The sequence below is a fragment of the Coregonus clupeaformis genome, unplaced genomic scaffold, assembly GCF_020615455.1.
Source record: "Coregonus clupeaformis isolate EN_2021a unplaced genomic scaffold, ASM2061545v1 scaf1894, whole genome shotgun sequence".
NCBI lineage: Eukaryota > Metazoa > Chordata > Actinopteri > Salmoniformes > Salmonidae > Coregonus > Coregonus clupeaformis.
Window position 1 is genome coordinate 4,764 of NW_025535348.1, and position 9,633 is coordinate 14,396.

The 9,633-nt window shown below is 46.6% G+C and overlaps 2 pseudogenes; one reads left to right on the plus strand and one right to left on the minus strand.

Annotated features, from left to right (window-relative positions):
• Positions 1 to 346: 346 nt before the first annotated feature.
• Positions 347 to 5,827, plus strand: LOC121550749 (annotated as a pseudogene).
• Positions 5,828 to 5,903: 76 nt separating this feature from the next.
• On the minus strand, positions 5,904 to 8,376 carry LOC121551939 (annotated as a pseudogene).
• Between the last annotated feature and the right edge of the window lie 1,257 nt (positions 8,377 to 9,633).

Genomic DNA, 9,633 nt, shown 5'->3' on the forward strand with positions numbered 1-9,633 from the left:
CACTGCAGCACATGTTGCTCCAGGCTTTACCCACATATGACACTCCCACCTCTCATTTCTCTGAAACAGGCAGACTGACTCTGACTGGGAGGTCAGTTGGGCTAGGCATAATAACTAAGGACTAGTTTCTTAGAATCCTGTTGTGGGCAGGTACAGTAGGTAGGACGCCGGGGGAGGTGATTTGACTTTTAAGGACACTTTTCCCTTGGGGGGCGGAGCAGGACCTGTTCTACAAGTCCAGGTGACCTATAGGATGTGATCTCATGTCCCTCATTTACTATGTCCATGTTGTGTGCCCTTAGCTATCAGTCCAGTGTCTGTTCCTGGATGAGGGATAGAGCTGACAGAGAACTTTCCTCAGGAAAGAGTAGATGCTACAGCACTACTGAAAGATATTTCCTCCACTGAAAAGGGAATACACCACAGTAGTCTCTAGCTATGATCCAGGAGCCAGTCATGGCGCAACGCCCACAGGCTTCCTCCCAGCCTGGGAAACCCTCGTTCTTACAGAGCTCTAAGGTGGACATGGCTCTGCGGCCCAGGGCCGTGTCCTCTCACTCGGGCTCCATGCTGGAGGACGAGCTAACCTGCCCCGTGTGCTGCGAGATCTTCCGGGACCCTGTGGTGCTCAAGTGCAGAACTTGAACCAGAAGAAGGCGAGGCGCGAGTGTCCCGTGTGCCGCATGAAGTGTGCCCTGACGGAGCCCACGGTGAGCCTGGCTCTGAAGAACGTGGCCAAAACTTTCTTCAGGGAGCAGAGGAACCAGGGCGAGGCGGGTGGGTGGCCGGACAGAGGGGGTGTCCCAGTGAAGTCTGAGGCGAAGTGCCCTACACACGGGGAGGTGCTGAAGCTGTTTTGCCAGGACGATGCCGAGGTGCTCTGCTGTGTGTGTCACACATCTAAGAGGCACCAGGGCCACCATGTGATCCCACTAGAGGAGGGGTCCCAGGAGCTCAAGGTTAGAATGGCTTGTCTCGTATCATTCATTTTTGGATGGTTGTGTAACCCTCTCTTTTATGGTGTTGCAAATATTGTATTCTGTCAGATAATCTTTTAATTTCAATGTTTTTATTCAGATATACTACTTTAATATTGACCATACTACCTTGAAAATGTATTCTTAATCCAGCTTGTTTTAGCAACAGTATAAACTTGAAGCAGTACAGTCAGCAATCAAACATAACTATTGTGAAACATGATTGTCATTGATGTGCCACATTTCACAACAATGACATTTAGAGAGAGATCCAGAGCCATTGATACTGTATCTGCTAGTTGGCTTTCCAACAAAAAAAAGCTACACATTGTAAGGTGATATGTGAATGCTTCCATACACGGTTACACTGTATGCTAGTGCAAAGCACTAGATTCGGAATAAACTTGTCTCTCATAAACGTCTGTGTCCAGTTGCAGGTGGTGCTCCAAAAACCAGAGAAAATTCAGAAAAATATTAAATCCACTTATTGCACCGCGCGAGGAAGTTCCTCGCCATTTTAGCTGCCGCACATCTCGCATTTCCCAAAGTCTTTGCAGGAGCTAGTCGTTTCTATACAACGTGGCCACGTGTAGAAGTAGATGACAAAGATCTATACACATGCAAGAGGCATTTCTCACTCGTTACAAAAAGTGGATTTTTCGGAATATTCTCTGGTTTTTGGAGTACCACCTGCAACTGCACACAGACGTTAACAAGATAAAAGTTTATTCTGAATCGAGAACTAAGAAAGTATCACCAAAATATCCTGATTACGGCTGAACAGCAGCCTATGCATGACCTCAGATGAGCTTTAGCATGACTAGCTTTTCTTGAGCTAAGCTTCCAGACGCTCTTATACACTATACAGCAGTCTCTCTAAAAACCTTCTCTCTCTCTCTCTCTCTCTCTCTCTCTCTCTCTCTCTCTCTCTCTCTCTCTCTCTCTCTCTCTCTCTCTCTCTCTCTCTCTCTCTCTCTCTCTCTCTCTCTCTCTCTCTCTCTCTCTCTCTCTCTCTCTCTCTCTCTCCTCTCTCTCCTTCAGGAAGAAATGAAGCAACAATTGATCCCTCTGAAGAAGAGCCTCCGTGGCCTCTATGAAGCCAAGCAGGAGTGTGATGACACAACTGTGCACATCAAGGTATCAACAAACAGGGCGTCTGAAACTGTGGGACATCAGCAGATCCCAACACAACACTGACTGATGTTTAGCTCACACACTGTTAGTCTGTAAATAGTTGGAGGAATGCCTTTGAAAAAACAAACCCTTGAAAATATGGTCTTAACCTCATGTGGACAAAGCAGTAATATGTGTTGTGCCTTGTACTGCTTGCTCAAATACAAGTGCCTGGTGTTCGACCAAGCAATTTCCCCTTGAGGGAAAATAAAGTTATTTAGAATTTATTGCATTTATCGCACAAATCAGAAATCAGATATATCTAGGTCATAAGATACTTTGTTCTCAATGGCTTGCCTGTGCAGCCGTCTTCATCGACCTGGCCAAGGCTTTCGACTCTGTCAACCACCGCATTCTTATTGGCAGACTAAATAGCCTTGGTTTCTCAAATGACTGCCTCGCCTGGTTCACCAACTACTTCTCAGATAGAGTTCAGTGTGTCAAATCGGAGGGCCTGTTGTCTGGACCTATGGCAGTCTCTATGGGGGTGCCACAGGGTTCAATTCTTGGGCCGACACTTTTCTCTGTGTATATCAATGATGTCGCTCTTGCTGCTGGTGACTCTCAGATCCACCTCTACGCAGACGACACCATTTTGTATACATCTGGCCCTTCATTGGACACTGTGTTAACAAACCTCCAAACGAGCTTCAATGCCATACAACAATCCTTCAGTAGCCTCCAACTGCTCTTAAACACTAGTAAAACTAAATGCATGCTTTTCAATCGAACGCTGCTGGCACCCGCCCACCCGACTAGAATCACCACTCTCGACGGGTCTGACCTAGAGTATGTGGACAACTACAAATACCTAGGTGTCTGGTTAGACTGTAAACTCAACTTCCAGACTCACATAAAGAATCTCCAATCCAAAGTTAAATCTAGAATCGGCTTCCTATTTCGCAACAAAGCCTCCTTCACTCATGCTGCCAAACATGCCCTCGTAAAACTGACTATCCTACCGATCCTTGACTTCGGCGATGTCATTTACAAAATAGCCTCCAACACTCTACTCAGCAAATTGGATGTAGTCTATCACAGTGCCATCCGTTTTGTCTCCAAAGCCCCATACACTACCCACCACTGTGACCTGTACGCTCTTGTTGGCTGGTCCTCACTATATGTTCGTCGTCAAACCCACTGGCTCCAGGCCATCTATAAATCACTGCTAGGCAAATCCCCGCCTTATCTTAGCTCATTGGTCACCATAGCAGCACCCACCCGTAGTCTGCGCTCCAGCAGGTATATCTCACTGGTCATTCCCAAAGCCAACACCTCCTTTGGCCGCCATTCCTTCCAGTTCTCTGCTGCCAATGACTGGAACGAATTGCAAAAATCTCTGAAGCTGGAGACTCTTATCTCCCTCAATAACTTTAAGCATCAGTTGTCAGAGCACCTTACCGATCACTGCACCTGTACACAGCCCATCTGAAATTAGCCCACCCAACTACCTCATCCCTATATTGTTATTTATTTTGCTCTTTTGCACCCCAGTATCTCTATTTGCATATAATCTCTTGCACATCTAGCATTCCAGTGTTAATACTATTGTAATTATTCTGCACTATAGCCTATTTATTGCCTTACCTCCATAACTTGCTACATTTGCACACACTGTATATATATTTTCTGTTGTATTTTTGACTTTATGTTTTTTTACCCCATATGTAACTCTGTGTTGTTTTTATTGCACTGCTTTTCTTTATCTTGGCCAGGTCGCAGTTGTAAATGAGAACCTGTTCTCAACTGGTTTACCTGGTTAAATAAAGGTGAAATAAAAAATAAATAAATTGTGTGCCACTGTTATAGAGTTGTATATAAGATTCTATCTCTCCTATGACCCGTTTCTCCTGTTTGTCCAGAGCCAGACCCAGCAGACAGAGAATCACATCAGAGAGGAGTTTGAGCAGCTCAGGCAGTTCCTTCAGAATGAGGAGGAAGCCAGGATAGCTATCCTACAGGAGGAAGCCAGGATAGCTATCCTACAGGAGGAAGCCAGGATAGCTATCCTACAGGAGGAAGCCAGGATAGCTATCCTACAGGAGGAAGAAGAACAGAAGAGACATCTGGTGAGGAAGAAGACAGAGGGCATCACCGCAGACATCCTCACCCTCTCTCATGCCATCATCGCTATTGATAATGAGATAGCCTCTAGTGACGCTCTTTTTCTTCAGGTAAGAAGAATAGGAACTTTTATAAACCAGCAGTATTAACAGTACAAACAGTTACAACACATTTGTATTTTTCCCATTTCAGAACTACAGAAACACAAAGAAGAGGTAAGTGTTTTGACTTGAGAAGCTAATACCCTTATAATGTAATGTACCAAACTCCAACTAGAACTAACTGGCTGTTATATTGTTGCAGAGCTGTGATACCTCTGAAGGGTCCAGAGGAGATCTCAGGGGCTATGATCAACGTGGCGAAGCATGTCAGCTCCCTCAAGTACAAGGTCTGGGAGAAGATGGTGGGGCTGGTAGAGTACAGTACGTACAGCAAGAGTACAGTAGTCTATTTATGCTCCAGTCTTTGACTTGTTGGGTAGCTAGTTAGCTACAACTGCATTAACTAATGTTCTAGTTAACTTCTACTAACTTTGATAGATGTACGATAACTCATTTATTACTAGATACACAACTTGTAAATATTTTATAAAAATGTTTCCTTCGTACACCCCCATCAATAAAGCCCTTTTCTCCATCTCCCAGCTCCTGTAACTCTGGACCCTAACACGGCCTACTCCTGGCTCTCTCTGAACAAGGACCTGACCAGTGTGACCAATAGCGGTCATGTGCAGGTGCTCCCAGACAACCCAGAGCGTTTTGACCACTTTGTGTTCGTCCTGGGCTCTGAGGGCTTCATCACCGGCCGCCACGCCTGGGAGGTAGAGGTGGGGGACAAGGACGACTGGATGCTGGGTGTGGTCAAGGAGTCCATCAACAGGAAGGGCCGGATCTCAGGATACCCTGAGGGCGGCTTGTGGATGATCTCCCACTGCGAGGGTGAGTACATGGCCATGACCCGGCCACGCACCCCTCTAAAACTGACAGGGGAGCTGAAGAGGGTCAGGGTGCAGCTGGACTACGACTCTGGGGAGGTGACCTTCTCCAACCCTGTTAACATGACGTCCATCTACACCTTCAATGATTTGTTCACTGAGAGGATGTTCCCCTTCTTCTGCCCTGGGGCCAACATCAATGGCAACAACCCTGGCCCGCTGAAGATCTGCCCGGTCAAAGTGGCTGTGTGGAACAGCGCCACCTGGTGATGAGGAGGGGTTCTGACAGTACCATTCAAAGAGAGTGCTAGCTGTACATCCAAGGCACATATCCAGCCACAAGACACATAGGTAATGGCATAGTGAAATGTTTGGCACGGTGTGTGTGAAAAACAATTTGTAAGATCTTTTAGAGATTGTTTTGATTGCCTTTTTACTTTATCGATAGAAGAAATCATATACTGTTTATTACCGAAAGACTCCATTTGACATTGGCTTGTTTTGCCATATTATGGTATGTGTAGTAAAACGCATGTGTGAGATGAATGAAGATATACGATTCGATTCGATACAATGAATATTACAATTCCTGTATATAAAAGCCCCAAAATGTTTTAAAATGTTCCATTTAATAGATTTTTGGGGATACCACTTGATTGTAGTCATGTGTATTTGATGCATATTTATAGAAGGTTTATAGAAAGATTATAAAATATTGTTCAGAGTTCTCCAGTGTTCAGTACAGTCCAGTGAGTTTACCAAGGCAAGACTTTGCCCTCATAGTCCCGGAAGGCCCCAGACTGTTTCTCAGTGAGGGAGTCCATCATGCGCAGCAGTCCTTCCACACTCTCTGGAGCATCGATTGCCCCCTGGTGGTCATAGTAAACACATACATGGTCAGCCTCTGTGGCAATAGTGGTTCCTAGACTTTATTGTGCCATGAGTAATCAACGCCTTTCAAATTTTGTCTTGACCCCTCCAGATAATCAAAACAGTACATCAGACCAAATCCCAGTCTTAGGCTTATGCCACGACCCAGTATTGGGTCCTGACTCCTGCTCCTGATGGACCATTTGGACAACACGGCTCTAAGGGGCTTAAACATTGTTCATTACATCCTTTCCATACCCCTGAGGTCAATGCGGTCAATAGAACCACCCTGCCAGTCACCTCTTCTCCACCCATGTCAGTGCGGACCCAGGCCGGGTGCAGGACCGCAAACAGGATCTCATCCTTCCTGAACTCCTCTGTAGCGCAGAGCGTCAGCATGTTCAGACCAGCCTGAGAGGAGAGGAGAGGAGGAGCAGGAAGAGAGAAGGGAGGGAGGGTGTTAAAGAGGAGAGGATACAGGACAATAGACTGGATGTAGAACCATGACTATGGAATGAATGGAAAGGTATCAAACTCATCAAACACATGACATGTATTCAATTCCAGCCATTACAATGAGCCCGTCCTCCGATTTAAAATGACAAAAGCCTCCACTGACATGGCTGGGCTAACCCGACAGGGAATATAATGTGATGGGAGAGGATGTGTGATAATAGGCAGGGTAACAGAGGTCTGTTTACTTTGCTGATGCGATAGGAGATGGCTGGGAAGAAAGGATACATCTCCTTGACGGTTGCCATGGAGGCCACCGTGCTGGAACTGCTGACCACAGCTGCCTTACTGCAGGACATCCCTGGTTTCCCATTGGCTGTGGCTGCTGCCTGCAGATAAGGCAGAAACTACTAATGATGACCACAGGGGCAGAGCGGGAGACAGGGAAAACAAAAATGATTAATCATTCTTCAGTATTCTGCACCTTTTGTTTGCAGACCTTAGGAAAAACAAAAACATTTTGAGTGTCCTCCTCTAAAAAGATCCTCCTCTAAAAAATATCCTCCTCTAAAATGTATGTGTGTGTGTGTTTCTCTGGCTCTCTGCTCTCACCTTAGTGACGTTCATGGGGCCCATGATGTTGGTGTTGAATACGGCCTGCATGTCCTGGGTACTTGTGGTCTGCATGTTGCCGTGAGACAGCACCCCCACGTTGTTTACGAGCAGGTTGAGCCCAGCCTTCCCCACCAGACTGCCCACCTGCTTGGCTGACTCCTTAATGCTGCAGGGGTCTGTGGCGTCTTACAGACACAGAGAAGAAACAGTCAGTCAACCGCTAGACTAAACCCTGATCTGTTTGTGCTGTCTTGTCACCCCTAACGGTAATTGTCCTGAAAGCACAAACAGATCTGGGGCTAGTCAACCCCAGTATCCAGTCAAACATCCCAGCTGGCCAGCTCAGAGTAACCTGGCACTCTGCCATGTGATTCATACAGTACAGGAAATACAAGTGCATGCTGGGACTGGTGAGATTGACAACAGTGCCATTAATAGGCTCAATAATCCTAGTGCTAGAGCGTGAAGAAACAAAAGAATGGAACAGAGCGAGTACTCACCAAGACGGATGACAGTGATGACGTTGGGGTGCTTCTTTGCCAGGTCTCGCAGACCATTAAACACAAAGGACACATTATTGGTTAGACACAGTAAACATATGATAATACTCTTACAGACACTTCCAGGAAGGCTCTAGTTTTTCTTATTCAGTGGAGTTTGCCCTCGAGCAGAGCCATGTACTTAGAGATGGGCCATTGAGGTTTCTGCATTATGATGCATTTACATGACACTACTACAACATTCTCTGGCAGCCATGTGAGCGCCCCATTAACATTATATGGGGAATATTTAAATAAGGCTAAGTAACTGAATGTCTAGAATTAGAACAAAATACAACATTCTAAAAGTTGGCCCAACTCTCTACATACATGGCTCTGCCCTCAAGGACATAGTTGCCCTAAGAACAAGATGGAATAAGGAACACTCCAATCTCCTCTCTCCAGCAGTAGCAGCAGCAGCTTTGCTCTCACCTCAGCTCTGGGCCCGTCTGGGTCTCGGCAGCAGGCAAATAACTGGCGGACCGGCCGGGGAGACTCCACCATCTGTTTAACCATCTCCAGACCCAGGCCTCGGTTGGCCCCCGTGATCAGGACGCTGCATGCTTTAGCCGCCATTTCTTCTCGTTTCAGTCTCTCTGCCTCGACCTGGAGTGTGTGACTGTTCAGGGCTCTCCTTCTCACCGCATTAATAACGTTAATTACTTCCACTGAGTGTTTATTCCTTGGCCTCATCACACCCAGTCCACATTAGATTTTGAGGCCTCCCGAGTGGCGCAGTGGTCTAAGGCACTGCATCGCAGTGCTAGCTGTGCCACTAGAGATCCTGGTTCGAATCTAGGCTCTGTTGTAGCCGGCCGCAACCGGGAGACCCATGGGGCGGCGCATAATTGGCCCTGCATCGTCCAGGGTAGGGGAGGGAATGGCTGGCAGGGATGTAGCTCAGTTGGTAGAGCATGGTGTTTGCAACACCAGGGTTGTGGGTTCAATTCCCACGGGGGGCCAGTATGATAAATAAAATAATGTATGCACTCACTAACTGTAAGTCGCTCTGGATAAGAGCGTCTGCTAAATGACTAAAATGTAAAATTTTGTATAGGAGGTAGTATGCTGAGTCATGCGTGTGTGTGTGTCATGGGCAGAAGGGGTTTGTGTATGGGAAATGAAGGACTTTAATAACCTACCTGACGGTTGCAAATGAAAGAGAACCCACTGAATCAACATTCTTTCCAGAGTTGCAAAGAAAAAGCCATATCTCAGACTGGGATATGGCTTTTTCTTTGTAACTCTGCCTAGAAGGTCAGCATCCCGGAGTCGCCTCTTCACTGTTGACGTTGAGACTGGTGTTTTGCGGGTACTATTTAATGAAGCTGCCAGTTGAGGACCTGTGAGGTGCCTGTTTCTCAAACTAGTCACTCTAATGTATTTGTCCTCTTGCTCAGTTGTGCACCGGGGCCTCCCACTCCTCTTTCTATTCTGGTTAGAGCCAGTTTTCGCTGTTCTGTGAAGGGAGTAGTACACAGCGTTGTACGAGATCTTCAGTTTCTTGGCAATTTCTCGCATGGAATAGCCTTCATTTCTCAGAACAAGAATAGACTGACAAGTTTCAGAAGAAAGTTGAGGAAGGTGAGGGATCAGCCCAGAACTACACGGCAGGACCTGGTCAATGATCTGAAGAGAGCTGGGACCACAGTCTCAAAGAAAACCATTAGTAACCGTCATGGATTAAAATCCTGCAGCGCACGCAAAGTCCCCCTGCTCAAGCCAGCGCATGTCCAGGCCCGTCTGAAGTTTGCCAATGACCATCTGAATGATCCAGAGGAGGAATGGGAGAAGGTCATGTGGTCTGATGAGACAAAAATATAGCTTTTTGGTCTAAACTCCACTCGCCGTGTTTGGAGGAAGAAGAAGGATGAGTACAACCCCAAGAACACCATCCCAACCGTGAAGCATGGAGGTGGAAACATCATTCTTTGGGGATGCTTTTCTGCAAAGGGGACAGAACAACTGCACCGTATTGAGGGGAGGATGGATGGGGCCATGTATCGCG